Source organism: Ipomoea nil, unplaced genomic scaffold (genome assembly GCF_001879475.1).
Source record: "Ipomoea nil cultivar Tokyo-kokei standard unplaced genomic scaffold, Asagao_1.1 scaffold1574, whole genome shotgun sequence".
NCBI classification, from domain to species: Eukaryota; Viridiplantae; Streptophyta; class Magnoliopsida; order Solanales; family Convolvulaceae; genus Ipomoea; species Ipomoea nil.
This window is the reverse complement of record NW_017618002.1, coordinates 524,554-538,952: the sequence shown is the minus strand read 5'-3', so window position 1 is coordinate 538,952 and position 14,399 is coordinate 524,554.

Here is a 14,399-nt window from a genome sequence, read left to right as displayed (position 1 = left end):
AGAAGGCTTACTGCATGGAACAAGCCACTCGGCTTGCTAAAGAGAGAATTCTGATGATAAAAAAATTCTAATGAGCAAACGTCTTATGAAGTTCCTCAACCTAGTGAACAATCTTCTGAAGATGTCACTATGGTTCTCTCTCGGTCCTTAAATCAGTCACCCGAACCCACTCTCTCACTTGAGGAGTTGGATGAATACGCAAAGATGGCAAATCTGACTGATGTGACCGAAGAGATGACTCGTCTGGAACTTCACGTGCCTTATTGTTTTCTCTAAGCCTTTGTATGATGTACTCTCGTGACCTGGAATCCTCGTGATCTAATAAAAATGCTATCCTTTCGCACTTAGAATGACTGATTATCTTATCTCTGCCTAACTTTATATGTTACTTGTCCATATCACAGGAAAGCTCATCACTCATACGTTTTCCAATCAAAAGTGCCATAACTTTATGAGTTACAATTTTTTTTTAAGAAAAAGAGGGATCATTGAAGTTGGAGTTTCATAAAGAAACAAGTTTAACAGTCAAAGTCTTGCTTGGAATTAATGAATTCTTGACTACAGTTATGAGCATTAATTGTAACGTTGAAATTAATTTGTAACAGACACATGAGCTATGCGGATTTCTTGCTATAAAAGGAGGTGAATTCTTCACATTACACTCATCCTTCTTTTCTTTACCATGGCTCCAAAGAAACCTTTCACCCAGAGGTGATTCCCATAAGCTGAAAGAAAATGCTAGACGTCTCAGGGAGGAATAGGGTGACCTCTACCCTGGCAATAGTCCACAAGCACCGGTGGGAATTCCTTCTGACTCCGACTCGTCTCTTAAGTATGATGATATGGCGGGTTTCATTGTTGAAAGTGAAGAGGAGACTTTGAAAGATCTCACCAAGATTCCAGATCCAGACTATATGGCCTTTCTTGCACAAGAGGACTTAATGGAGAAATATGATCAGGAGGAAGAACCTGAATCCTCTTCTGGCTCAAACTACCCACGAACCGGGAAATGGTTCAAGCAAATGCTGGGAGATTTGAAAAAGGGGAAAGGTGAACCATCTGGAGTCAAGAAGAACGAGAGGAAGAAAATTTGATCTGTTGTGTGTTGTATTTTATCCTATGTACTTTCCTCTCTCGGGTCTATGATGAATAAAACTTAACTAGCTCTGGTTTCCTTTGATCGAGACGTTATATGTCTAATCTATCATCTATCTAATAATCTCGATTCAAGGACAAAATTCTTGAAAAAGAATATGTTCCCTAAACAGTGTCTTGGATAAGACAATTGGATACACCTTTTGAGAGGTTCAGTCTATCTATTTAATGGATTCTCTCAATCTACCATGAACTCACTCATCTCTTTCTTCAACTCATGGATAAAAGGAAAGAAAAGACACTCTCATCCAAGAGCTTATCTGAGACTAGAAAATTGTCTCACCGCAATCTCGGGAACTCGGTTGAGAAAGGTTCATCATCTGAGAAAGAACCCGAAATTTTAGAAGTTCTACACTCTTATTGTACTTGCCCCTCTTCTAAAGCACGAAGAGAAGTATCGTGCACTGTACTCCTTTGCTAAGGCCAAGGCAATGGCTGAACTAAATGACATGGAGAGACGCGGTCTCTCTAGAGAAATCTTGGGAGCAGATCATGAGACTCTCATTGCTGAGATCTTTGCTCATGAGATCCGAAAGAGGGAATACCTTGAGTACGAACGAAAGAAGAAGGGTTGCAATATGTAGAAGGGAAGTCTGCCTTCAAATGCACGAGAGATTGTAATTGTTTATGTTGCGTATTGTTCAATGTAATAATTCTCTCGGGAGAGGCATTTTGTTGTTGTAAAAGAGGGACATGTTTGACTTTATTTGTCTCACAAGTCCAATGTTTTGAAAATTTCATCTTCTTTCGGGTTTGGAATCATGACTAAACATACTTAATGCTTTTAGCTCTTATTTCCAACCGTTCAGATGAATCCTAGTGGGATCATGTGGCCGAGAAAAGTGGTCCACTCCCCCACTCTGTCTGATGCATGATGTGACGTGCATTTAATGCACCAATAGGCACTCGAGTGTTTTTCTCTCACCTCATTAAATGAGGGAATGATCGTTTTTTGATCTGCACACGATCTTATCACTCCCCCATGATGATCAGTTACCTTTTGGAGAAGAAAAATCGGGAGTGTTTTGAATTTTTAAAATGGATCATCCATACCCGGATACCCGGAATTCTATAAAACCCTCTTGAACCTTTTTGGATCCATTTACCCTACCTTTTTCCCCTTCATTCTCTCTAACCCTTTGTCTCTCTCGAATCCTCAACTATGGCAGAACATCCACAAGCATCACCGTCTAATCCCAAACCAGAAACTCCTTCCAACTTGGAAGTCCCAAGCTTTCCCACTGAGGACCTGAGATTCATCGAATCCAGGGTACCCTTCATCGTAGGGGGAAACATGTGGGATGCACATGGATTCCTTGAGTACATCCTGGATAGAACATTTGGTGAACACATCATACATCTCCTCATAGAAACAGGATTATATAACTTCATCACACATCTCTATACTGTTTGGCACCCGATTGATGTAACCCAGTTTTATATGAATGCTTCAATATCTTCTGATTATTTGACTATCACTTCCAGAGTCAATAATCATCATGTGGTCCTTACCTCGGAGGACATTCGATCAACATACGAGTTTCCACACAGAGATGAGTCTTACAAGACAGATATTATCTATTATCATCTCGACCCTGAGGACTTCTACGAATCCATCAAGAACAATCACGCACCATCCAAGGCAGAAATCACTTGGCCGTTGAAGAAGAAATGGTTCCGGCTGAATTATGAGTTCACTGTTGATATCTTCAATAAACTTGTTGATCACAAGACCTCAGGCACTGATGATGTGATGAAGGAGAAGTTGAAAATGCTGCATGCTTTCTTGAATGGTTTTAAGGTCGATTGGTCGAAGATCATATTCAACAATATTGTTCACACCATCACCTTTCATCGAAAAAGTCCAGGAGACATTGTGAAGAAGTTAGGATATGGTTTTGTGATAAGCCATCTTCTGGCAACGAAAGGAGTCATTCTGCGCCCAGGAATTCGGCCTGGACTGAAAGCATGTCACATGAAACAAAAACCGTCAGGGTATGACAAGCAGAAGGCGTTGGAGTTGGGAATCCCTATTGAGCAAGTCAAAGCCAAGAGGAAATGAAGAACACCTAGGGTTTCAGAAGATGATCAACCCAAGCCGAAACGACAAAAACGAGAAAAGCACTCCTCTCGGAGTAAGGTGAAAAAGGCAGAAGAAACTTCAGCTGTTCCAATCCCTTCAAACTCTCCACGAAAGAAGAAAGATCCCATTCCATCCTCCCCTCTACCAGAAGCAATTGTTGTCAAAGACTCATCCGAAGACGAAGATAATCTGATTCTCTCCAGAGTTATCAAAAAGAGTCACTTTCGGTCTCCCGTCAAGGCGAAATCTTTCCCGAAGGAACCTCCTACACTGAAAGAAAAAGACACGAAAGGTGCATCCCCACAGGGGGAAATAATCATAAATAAAGCACTGTCTGAGGGGAAAGCTCAACCGAAAGATGTTCTTCCTGAAAAAATTCCTGATGATCAAGAACCCAAGTCTGTTCTCGGTTCCACTCAAGACCACCATCCACAAGAACCTACTTTGGCAGATCAACTCCTTCGAGAGCTGACACAAGAACCTGCTAATGTAGACATGGAGGCCAGTCGCTTAAGTCTTCCACAAGAACCTGGGTCACCAGAAAAGACGAAAGAGGCGATTGATGCTCTGTTATTTGTGCCTTGTTTGCCACAAGAACCTACCAATACAGAGCAGGTAATTCTGACACAAGAACCTGTGTTGGTAGACGAGGCGGCCGTTGTGCAAGTAGCTTCACCGAATATACCGAAACCTTTAGCTCCAGCCCCTTAAGTAAAGGTTTCTCGCCGTTCACTAGATCAGTTGCTTAGAGAATCCATTGAAAGGGATTACACACGAGTTCTGCAGTGGCAAAAGTGGCGCACTGCTCCTCTACGGACCTTTCTTGAAACTTTTGAAGCAATGCAGGATGAAGAAGACTTTGCACTTGCATGGATTGGCACTGAGGATGTTTCAAAAGCTCTTCGGATTGAAGAAATCAATCGCGTTCTCTCTTACAAAATGACAAATCGCACTCTCGGGAGAGATAAAGCTCCAGTCTGCATCGAGCTCAACAAGCCACCCTTGGATCCAATTTATGAAGAAGAAATGAAGCAACTCCGATATGCCATGTTGCTATCAAAGATCAAGACCTCCTTAGAGAAGGAACACCAAAATGATCCAAATTGTAATGTCAGTGGCACGAAAGATGAGCTTGGACGAGAGATTGAAGAAGACGAGAGTAATGAAGATAAAGATGAAGATGACAATGATGATGATGTTGACGATGCCGATGATGAGAATGATGATGATGATGATGATGATGACAATGATGATCAGTTGGGTAATGAAGGTGCTCAAGAAACCGACCCCGAAGACAGTCATACAATCTTGATCGGTCCTGATTATGACACCTACCCTCAAAGATCTCCCTTAAGAAAACTACCATCTGACAGTGAAGACTCGGAAGAAGCTTCAACTTCTCATCCCGAAGATCTATCTCGCGCTATTGTTCCGCATATCCTACCTATAGACGAGACTCCAATCAAGCACGGAAACGAAAGTATGCGTGAAGGCAAACTGGAAGCTTCACCAATTCTTCTTAGCTCTGCTAGTGGTGGAAAACGGGAAGCACCACCTCAAGATGATCACATGGACACATCACCAACAAACATTGAGGAAGAATCCCCTACAGAGTCCCCACGGACTATCATGAACCTCATGAGAGGAACTGTTCATTCAGCCGAGACCATCCATAGACAATATCTTGCTTTGCGAGAAAAGGACACAAAAGTTATGGATGATCTATGCAAGAAGGTCGATTTTCTGGTAGCAGCACAATCTAAACCTCGATCTCCACCTCCAGCACAGCCTCAACCGCAGCAACAAAGCCAATTAGATCACAAGCTTCTTGAGCGAATGACAAAGAAACTTTATGATCTCGAAGCTTCTCTGAACAAAGTTGCGCGACAACAGCACGAACTCAAACATTCTCATTTTGGACTCAAAGAGCGTATGGATTTGGCCTGTACAAAGATTGACACATATCAAGACAATTCGTACCAACTGGGCGAATATGCACTTCAAATTCTCGGGTATGCTCAGGATATCTTGCTTGCAATCAACAAGGTCTCCTCCATTCCTCCTACCACCTGTGCTGATGATGCCAAAAAGGGGGAAAAGAGAAATGATGACAAAGATAAGGTGAGCAAAGAGAAATGATGACAAAGATAAGGATGATGATCAGCCGAGAGATAGCACGAAAGATCAAGCTCGTGAAGAACGACACTCTCCCTCTCGGACACCAAGAGACTATGACCAAAGGAACACGAATCCATCTCATCCACCTTCCAAATCTCGTGGTTACCACTCCTCAAAGTCAAGATATCATGGTCGATATCAATCCTCCAAACAAATCAAGCTGAGACAATCATATGGCTCTGAAGCCAAATACATCTTCACAGGGCTGTCAAAGAGAGAACAGACGAATTTAAGGCAGAAACTTATGAGAGACAACAAAGTAACTATGGATGGCATAGGAAACTTTGTGGACTTTGTCCCATATGAAGAAGGCAGTGGCAAACGATTCGAGGGTTGCAATAATCCCATTTGGTTAAAAACAAAAGACAATTATACAAGACAAAATCACATGAGCACTCAAAATGAGAGAATCAAAAGAGCAAACAAAGAACTGTGGAGGAAGCACGATGAAGAAAGAAAGAGAAGAGAAGATGAAGCAATGGAAAGAGAAAGAGTCAAGAACCTCATTGAAGACCTCTCTAATGTAACCAAAGACTCCCCACAAAATGTCATGCATAATGCAGCTTTCAAAGTGCACAAGGAATCAGGAAAGAGCTACCAAGAAGGCATGAATTCGTTTGAATTGATCTCGTGGTGGAAGTATGGTATTGTTGAAGGAAGCAACATTCGGGAAGCCTACAACAATTACACTGGTCTGAACATCAAAGGAGAACATGAAGAGCTTGTCAGGACTAATCCTATTAAAGTTTTCAGAGCAAAAATCAATGAGAAAATTGACTTCAATAGGATGCTAAAGCAACAAAAGGAAAGGGATGACCAAGAACTCAAGGAAGCTGAACAACAGAAATCAAAGCTTTTAGAAATGTAAGTTAACTTTCGTTATGTTTCTCTTTGCAAAGTTTTTGTAATGATTACATCTTTCTATATGAAATTCTCATTGTTACACATCTCATGTCACTTGTTTGAGTAATCTGTCCTTGTCTCGCTTATTAACGCTTTAATCTAGAAAAAGACTTGTAAACTCTCAAATATGGCTGTTTTTATAATAAAAAATTATCCTTATGGAACTTTAATCAGCCTCATAAGAAGAGTATAGGTTTTGGCATCATCAAAAAGGGGGAAATTGTTAGGAACATTGTATTAGGATTTTGATGATACCAATGTAATGTAGAAAAGTAAACCCCTAACCATTAGCCTTTTTAATCGCTGCCTTCATCCTAGACGAAAGTTGCCATAACTCCCCTGTAATTCGTGTTAAGCTAGACAAACACACGAAAATGAGTTATGACTAGATGTTAGGGTCTCCAAGGCGAAAGAAGACACGAGAACAGCAACAAGAATCAAACAGGAGTTGTCAACAAGCACGAAAGGACAGTGTTGGTGAAAGACAATCTTTATCAAGCATTACTTCTCTTCTACAACGAGAAGAATGTTTCACCAATCTGATTTGACAACATCCTAGGATAATAAGGACTTCATCTCATAGGACACACTTTTCAAGAAGGATTAAATGAAGATGTACCATCTTTTGGAGCTAAAGGACAAAACCCTAGTGCCTTCCATACCCTCAACGGCTACATGGTACAACCTCATTAATGGAGCATTTAATGCATGAAGCTCCCCGGTCCTTGTCCACTGGTTAAAAGGTTCGAAAATCTCATCTTCCTCCAACGGATGGATTTTCATCACCTATATAAACTCACCTTCATCAACTAAGAAGGTGCTGGTTCATTATCACTCAACTTACTCACTTACAAAAGCTCTTGAAAAGTCTACAATTCACTAAAAGCTTTTGTGAACCAGTTTTGAGGTGTCAAGTTACTTGAAAAATCTTTTGTCTTACGCCTCAAGGAAGTCTTGGCAATTGTTTGAAGCAATCATATCTCAGAGTCAAGACCTCATCGTTGGAAAATTCAAGAAATCATTTTCTACCAATCTCAACTCAGGAGAAGAAGTTGATAGAGGCGGAGTAAACTCGAGGAGTTGAAAAACCTACGAAGGCTGTCCGGCTTAGTGATCAAGGAAGTCTTTGTGTATTTGTACTAAGAGTGATAGTGCAATCCTTCCAACAGTTGTGGAAGAAGAGTGGAGTAGGCAACATTGGCCGAACCACTATAAAATCTCGTGTCCTCTCTATTTCTTTACTTACGCTTTTCCTTTTGCTCTCATATCATCCCTTTTATTATCGTTACCGAAGATTTGTCTAAATTACACAAACAAGTGCAAAGTATCTAAAACAAATCTATCTTATCCGCTGCGCTAAGACACCGAAAGGTGACGTTTAGGGCTTCTAACGAAAAGAGTCTATTCACCCCCCCCCCCTCTAGACTCTCATCTCATTCTATCGGGACCAACCGGGAGAAGGAGAGAGAGAGAGAGAGAGATAACAGAACACTTTCAGCAGGCAGAGAAACCAGTACTCATGCAATCATCTGAGTCATAACTTCCTGGTGGTGAAGGAGCGTATCCCGGTCCAGAGTCATCACTGGACTCACTTTCCTCGAGCATTGACCCGTTTGAGCTTGAAGATGAGTAGGTTTGATTGAAAAACCTAGTAAAGTCCACAGGAAGACGGATAAACGGGTTGATTGGCATCTGCTGAGGAGGCGGTGGAGGAGCAGGAACTTCTTGTGGCAGTGGTGCAAGAACGGGTAGACTTGGTGGAAACTTCGGAAGGGGCTCTGGTGGAGGTGGTGGAGATTGGTAGAACCATTCGAAACCAGGAGGGGGTAGAACCGGTCCAAACGTTAGTTGTTTCAGATAATGGAGATATTCTGAATTTCAGCATACAGATCAGATTGAACAACTGGTGAGAACTTCATAAATGGAGGCTCAGACCCTTCCATCTTGTCTTGTTCCGTTGACGGTTTCTTGTCACCATCGTCTTCTTCATATGTAAAGCTAGGTTCACGTGGTGGTGATTCTGGTACTGCTTGAACTTGTGGCGACTCCGGTTCATGCTCCATTTCTTCTGATATTAAAATCAGAGGGTTGCTTGGGGTTTCTCCTTCTTTTCTCTGTACGTCCGTTCGCGTTGCCCTTCGGGGTTGTTTGAGAACCTTCTCCCAAGTTCTCTGAGTTGGCTTCCTCATCTCGTTCTCTTGTGATTTGTTGGACACCATCTTGCACCTGCAAAAGAGTCCAGACAAATAAAATCTTCCACAAAATATATTGCTCGGCTGTCTCCCAATATATAGGGCGGTCACGAAGACTATCGGTTCACTTGCCGATGGGGAGTTAATATTTCTGGCCGTCGTTTGAGATTTACGGGATGTAACGGATAGCGGCAAGGCTTCTCATTGGTCGAGATGGTGGTGGATGGAAAGAGATTTGATGGGCAACGGTTTAGAGGGGAGAGTTTAATGAGGGGTTAGGTTTTAATTGCTTTGGGAGACGATTGATATTTTTTAGCTGAGAGGAGGTATGGGGGTGTCGATTTGAGAGAGAGAGAATCAGTTTGGAAAGATTTGATCTAGGAGAGGATTATGGGGGGAGGTTTAAGATGGGTGGAGGTTTAGAAAGGGTAGGAGTTTATGGGTGGAGGTTTGATACCCAATTAAACTTTGATTTTCCTCCTTTATCTCCTGATTTCCTTCTCAAAAACGTGTACCACAGATACAATCATACTCAAACATCTCGTTAGTAGCAAAAATAAAACATAAATAATCAATCACACATAACCATATACATTTAACATATACACGGCAATTTCCAATTAAAATTAAACACATTTTGGAAATTAACAAAATTATCACACATATTCCAAATTTATATTTAGAAACATCTTTATATAAACTGCATACTAATCAGATTCCAAAATATTTTAAAAACTAACAAATTTAACTTTCATCTCATATTTCTAAAACATTTTTATAGCAAATTATATCACATAAATCACATATGCACGAAACACATATATTATGCAATAAATACATTAAATTAGATTTTTAGGCAAAATGTTCATGCAAACAAATTATTTAAATCATACAAACATGAACAAATATTCGTAGACTAATTAACACATTGAAACATGCAATTTTAAACAAATAATCAAATAAATTACAAATTGCACATTTCATCAAATTAATTTGCATGGCATATGATTTCACGTTAAATAACACATGCAAATACACAAATAAATTCCTAACACATATTGCAATTTTATTACACAAAATTTCGAATAAACATATGCATATAATCACATAAAACAATTTATTTACGTAAAATAATTTATTTTGAGCACAAGTATCAATTTAAATTGAGAGATTAAGTCCAGTGATACTTAGCTCATTTCGATCATTCCCAACTCGTGCCTTAAAGTAGAAAATCTCGTTTCGCATAAAGGCTTCGTGAGAATATCAGCAACTTGGTTTTCCGTAGGGACATATTTGATCTTTAGATTTTTCTTTTCAACATGATCCCTTATGAAGTGATGTCGAATGTCGATATGTTTGGTTCTTGAGTGAAGCACCGGATTGTGAGTTATAGCGATTGTACTAGTATTATCACAATAAATACTAACGTCATCACAATTAACTCCGTAATCCTTCAATTGTTGCTTCATCCACAAAATTTGCGCACAACAACTTCCTGCAGCAATGTATTCGGCCTCGGCAGTACTAGTTGTGATGGAATTTTGCTTTTTGCTGAACCAAGAAACAAGCCTTCCCCCCAAGAACTGGCATGTCCCGGAAGTGCTTTTTCTGTCTATTTTGCAACCTGCAAAATCCGGATATGAAAAACCCGTTAGAGTAAAATCTGTACCTTTTGGATACCACAATCCAACATTGATTGTGCCTTTCAGATATCGTATGATCTTCTTTGTTGCGGTGAGGTGGCTCTCTTTATGATTTGCTTGGAATCTTACACACACTCCCACGGCATAAGAAATGTTCGGCCTGCTTGCAGTAAGATATAGAAGATAACCAATCATTCCTCTATATTTTGTTTGATCGACATCCTTTCCATCTTCATCTTTGTCTAGCCTCAATGATGTACTCATTGGAATTTTGATCGATGATTTTCCATCAAGGCCAAACTTCTTTATCAAGTCGCGGGTGTACTTTGCTTGATTGATGAATATTCCTTCTTTCAGTTGTTTGACTTGTAAGCCCAAGAAGTAATTCAATTCACCCATCATGCTCATTTCGAATTTATTCTGCATAAGCTTCGAAAATTTCTCACACAAAGAATTGTTAGTGCTTCCAAAAATAATATCATCAACATAGATTTGCACTAATAAAAGATGATCACCATCTTGAATTCTAAATAGAGTTTTGTCAACAAGGCCTTTGGTGAATCCACAGCTTATCAAGAACATTGACAAAGTATCATACCAAGCTCTAGGTGCTTGTTTCAACCCATACAATGCCTTTTTAAGTTTGTAGACTTTATCACCTTCGCCTTTTACCTCAAAACCTGGGGGTTGTTCGACATAAACTTCTTCTTCGAGTAGACCATTCAAGAATGCGCTTTTCACGTCCATTTGATAAACGGTGAAATCTTTGTGTGCGGCGTAGGCTAGGAAAATTCTGATTGCTTCAAGTCGGGCTACCGGTGCAAAGGTTTCATCAAAATCTATTCCTTCTTCTTGAGAGTATCCTTTTGCAACGAGCCTTGCTTTATTCCTAACAATCACGCCTTCTTCGTTTGCTTTGTTCCGGAAGACCCATTTGGTTCCTACAACATTGTGGTTCGCCGGTCTTGGAACAAGTTCCCAAACATCATTTCTTTTGAATTGATCGAGCTCTTCTTGCATAGCATCTATCCAATCCGGATCATTAAGAGCTTCGTCCACTTCTTTTGGTTCAAATTTAGATAGATAACACGTGAACAATGCTTCCATGGTAGATGATCTTGTTTTCACACCTTCATGTACATTCCCAATAGTTAATTCTGGAGGGTGATTTTTGAGCCATCTTAAATCTGGTTCAAATGGGTGCATGGTACTGGATGAATCCATTTGTTGTGTACTGGATGAGTTGGTTCGAATTTCCTCAATTAATTCATTTTGGAATTGACCACCAACTTCATCAGTAACTTGATCACTTATTGGATCACCAACTTCAACCCGTACTGCATCTCCATTCTCACGTGCGGCTTCACCTCCAAAATTATTATTAAAAGAATTTCCAACTTCTTCTGGATGAGGGATGGGATTTTCTAGAGAATTAATTTCCAACTCATTCATTCCCACGTGTATGGATTCTTCAACCACCATTGTTCTTTTATTCAAAACTCTGAACGCCTTGCTGGTAGCTGAGTATCCTAGAAAAATTCCTTTATCTGCACGTTCATCAAAAGCTTTTAAATGTAATCTATCATTAATATGAATAAAGCATTTGCATTCAAAAATATGAAAATAACCAATATTTGATTTTCTCCCTTTATATAGCTCGTATGGTGTCTTCTTGTACTGCTTATGGATCATGCTTCGATTTTGTGTATAGCAAGTAGTGTTGATGCTTCCGCCCAATATCGTTTCGGGAGACCGGCTGCACTAATCATCACTCGTGCGGCTTCTTTGAGCGTCCGGTTTCTTCTTTCGGCAACACCGTTTTGTTGCGGTGTTCTTGCGGTAGATAATTGATGAGAAATTCCATGTGAATTGCAAAAAGCTTGTATAACTCCATTCACGAACTCGGTTCCACGATCCGTTCGTATTTTTGATATTTGCAATTCTTTCTCATTTTGGAGTTGCTTCAACAGCTTCGGTAGAACTTGCTCAACTTCATTTTTCTTCTTGAGAAACACGGTCCAAGTGTACCTGGAAAAATCATCAACAACAACGAGAGTATATTTCTTACCACTTACACTTATTGGATCAACTGGTCCAAATAAGTCCATATGTAGTAAGCTTAGAGGTCTTGACGTTGACTCGTGTGTCTTTGATTTGAATGATGATTTGATTTGTTTTCCGCGTTGGCATGCATCACACACTTGGTCCTTCTTGAAGATAATATCTGGCAAGCCTTCTACTAGATTCTTCTTTGCAAGTTGATTGATAGTCTTGAAGTTTAAGTGGTTGAACTTTCTGTGCCATCCCCAATTTGCTTCATTCGAATTTCTAGCCATTAAGCACACTGAATCTTTGCTTGTACTCCAATCAACAACATACATGTTCTTTCATCTTTTTCCAGAGAGTATCACTTCATTTGTGAGCTCATTTTTTATTAGGCAATTATCTTTAGAAAATTCTACAAGATAGCCTTTATCACAAAATTGACTAGTGCTCAACAAATTGAATTTCAAGCCTTCCACGAAAGAAACATCTTCAATCTTTAATCCATTTTTCTTGATCGTGCCAACTCCTTTTGTAATTCCATAATTTTGATTTCCTCCGAATATAACTTTTGGTCCATCGATTTCTTTGAAATTCACTAGATATGATTTATTTCTAGTCATGTGGCGTGAGCAACCACTATCGATGTACCAAACATCCTGCAAAAAAGATTAATTAACTTTAGGTACCCATACTTGCTTGGGTCCTTTACTGTTAGTGGTTTTTGGTAACCAAACCCACCTAGATCTTATTGAATTAAGATGAGGCGATTTGTAACTATTTGAGACACGATAATCATAACTCACATTAGAAAACATTTTTGGCGCCGGGTCCTGGGAAGAGGATTGTTGCTTTGGTCTATAAAAAGCATTACATCTATTATACAACCAATCCTTTTGAGTGGGATAAAATTTCCCAACTCTATTTCTAGAAAAGCTTCCCTCTTTTCTATGAAATCTTTTTGCACTTGACTCTTTGGCATATCTTTGCTTGAAGAATTTTTGTTGCTTTGCCGTAGTGTAGATTTGTTTCGGTCTTTCAACATTCAACTTTGCTTTTGTTTGATAGCCAAGTCCTTGTCTCATCCTGCTATTCTAACTTTTAACAAATTTTACCACTTGAACTTTATTATTTAAAGCAGTAGTAGAATTAGTCAGATTTGGAGGGGTTTGAGAACATGTGGAGTCATAACCGATTCTGGTTCTATCTCCGAATGGCTTTTGCATGCTCACCATTTTATCTATAATTTTAGACGAATTAGTGAACGTAGCAATAGTTGCCCGAAGGTTATGTTCTCTAACCTCTCTTGCTTTACACTCTTCTTGAAGATGAATATTTTCATTCTTCAATTTACTCACTTCAAGTAAAGCATCTTGCAATTTTTTATTCATTTCTTCTTTTTCAAGAATTAGAATATTATTGCGCTCCTTGAGTTGAGGATGAGTGAGCATAATCTCTTGACATTCTAGCATTAGATTGTCAATTGATTCACGAGAAAGAAGAATTAACAGAATTGAAAGAATTAGATGTTACCTCTTCTTCCTCTGCTTCAAGAGCCATAAGACAATCTTCACTTGTACTCAACGCAATTGACTTGCATACTAGCGCCGTATCATCATCCGAACATGAACTTTCATCGCTTGATGATGAATCCTCCGAATCATCATTTTCGTTTGGTTCGTTGCTAACGAGAGCTTTTCTTTTGTCGCGCTTGAACCTTTTGCTTTCGAATTTGTTTGGCGTAGATTCAACATTTTTGCCTTGATACTGGCTAACGATCGGATATGGACAATTTATTTTAAAATGTCCGGGTTTGCGGCAATTGTAGCATAAATCCTTGTTTTCTTCGATTTTTTATTCTTGTGTCATGCGAGAGACGAATTTTCCACGAGTATAGTTTTTGTTGTCTCCTTTTCGCATAAACCTTCTAAATTTTTTAACAAAAAGAGCAAACTGTTCGTCAGTCATAAAATCAACATTATTTTCTACTAACCTGGAGGTTGACGGTTGTTCGGCCATTAGAGCAGAATTTCGAGCTTCCATGTCTGCAACACTTTCATTTGAGAGCATTTTGAAATCTTCAAACTTCTTCATAGCGATTGTGAGCTTATTGTCTTTTTCTTGTTCATCTCCTTCGCCAATCTTGATGAGAGTTTCCCATATTTCTTTGGCAGTAGCACACTTTCGGATCTTCGGAAATAT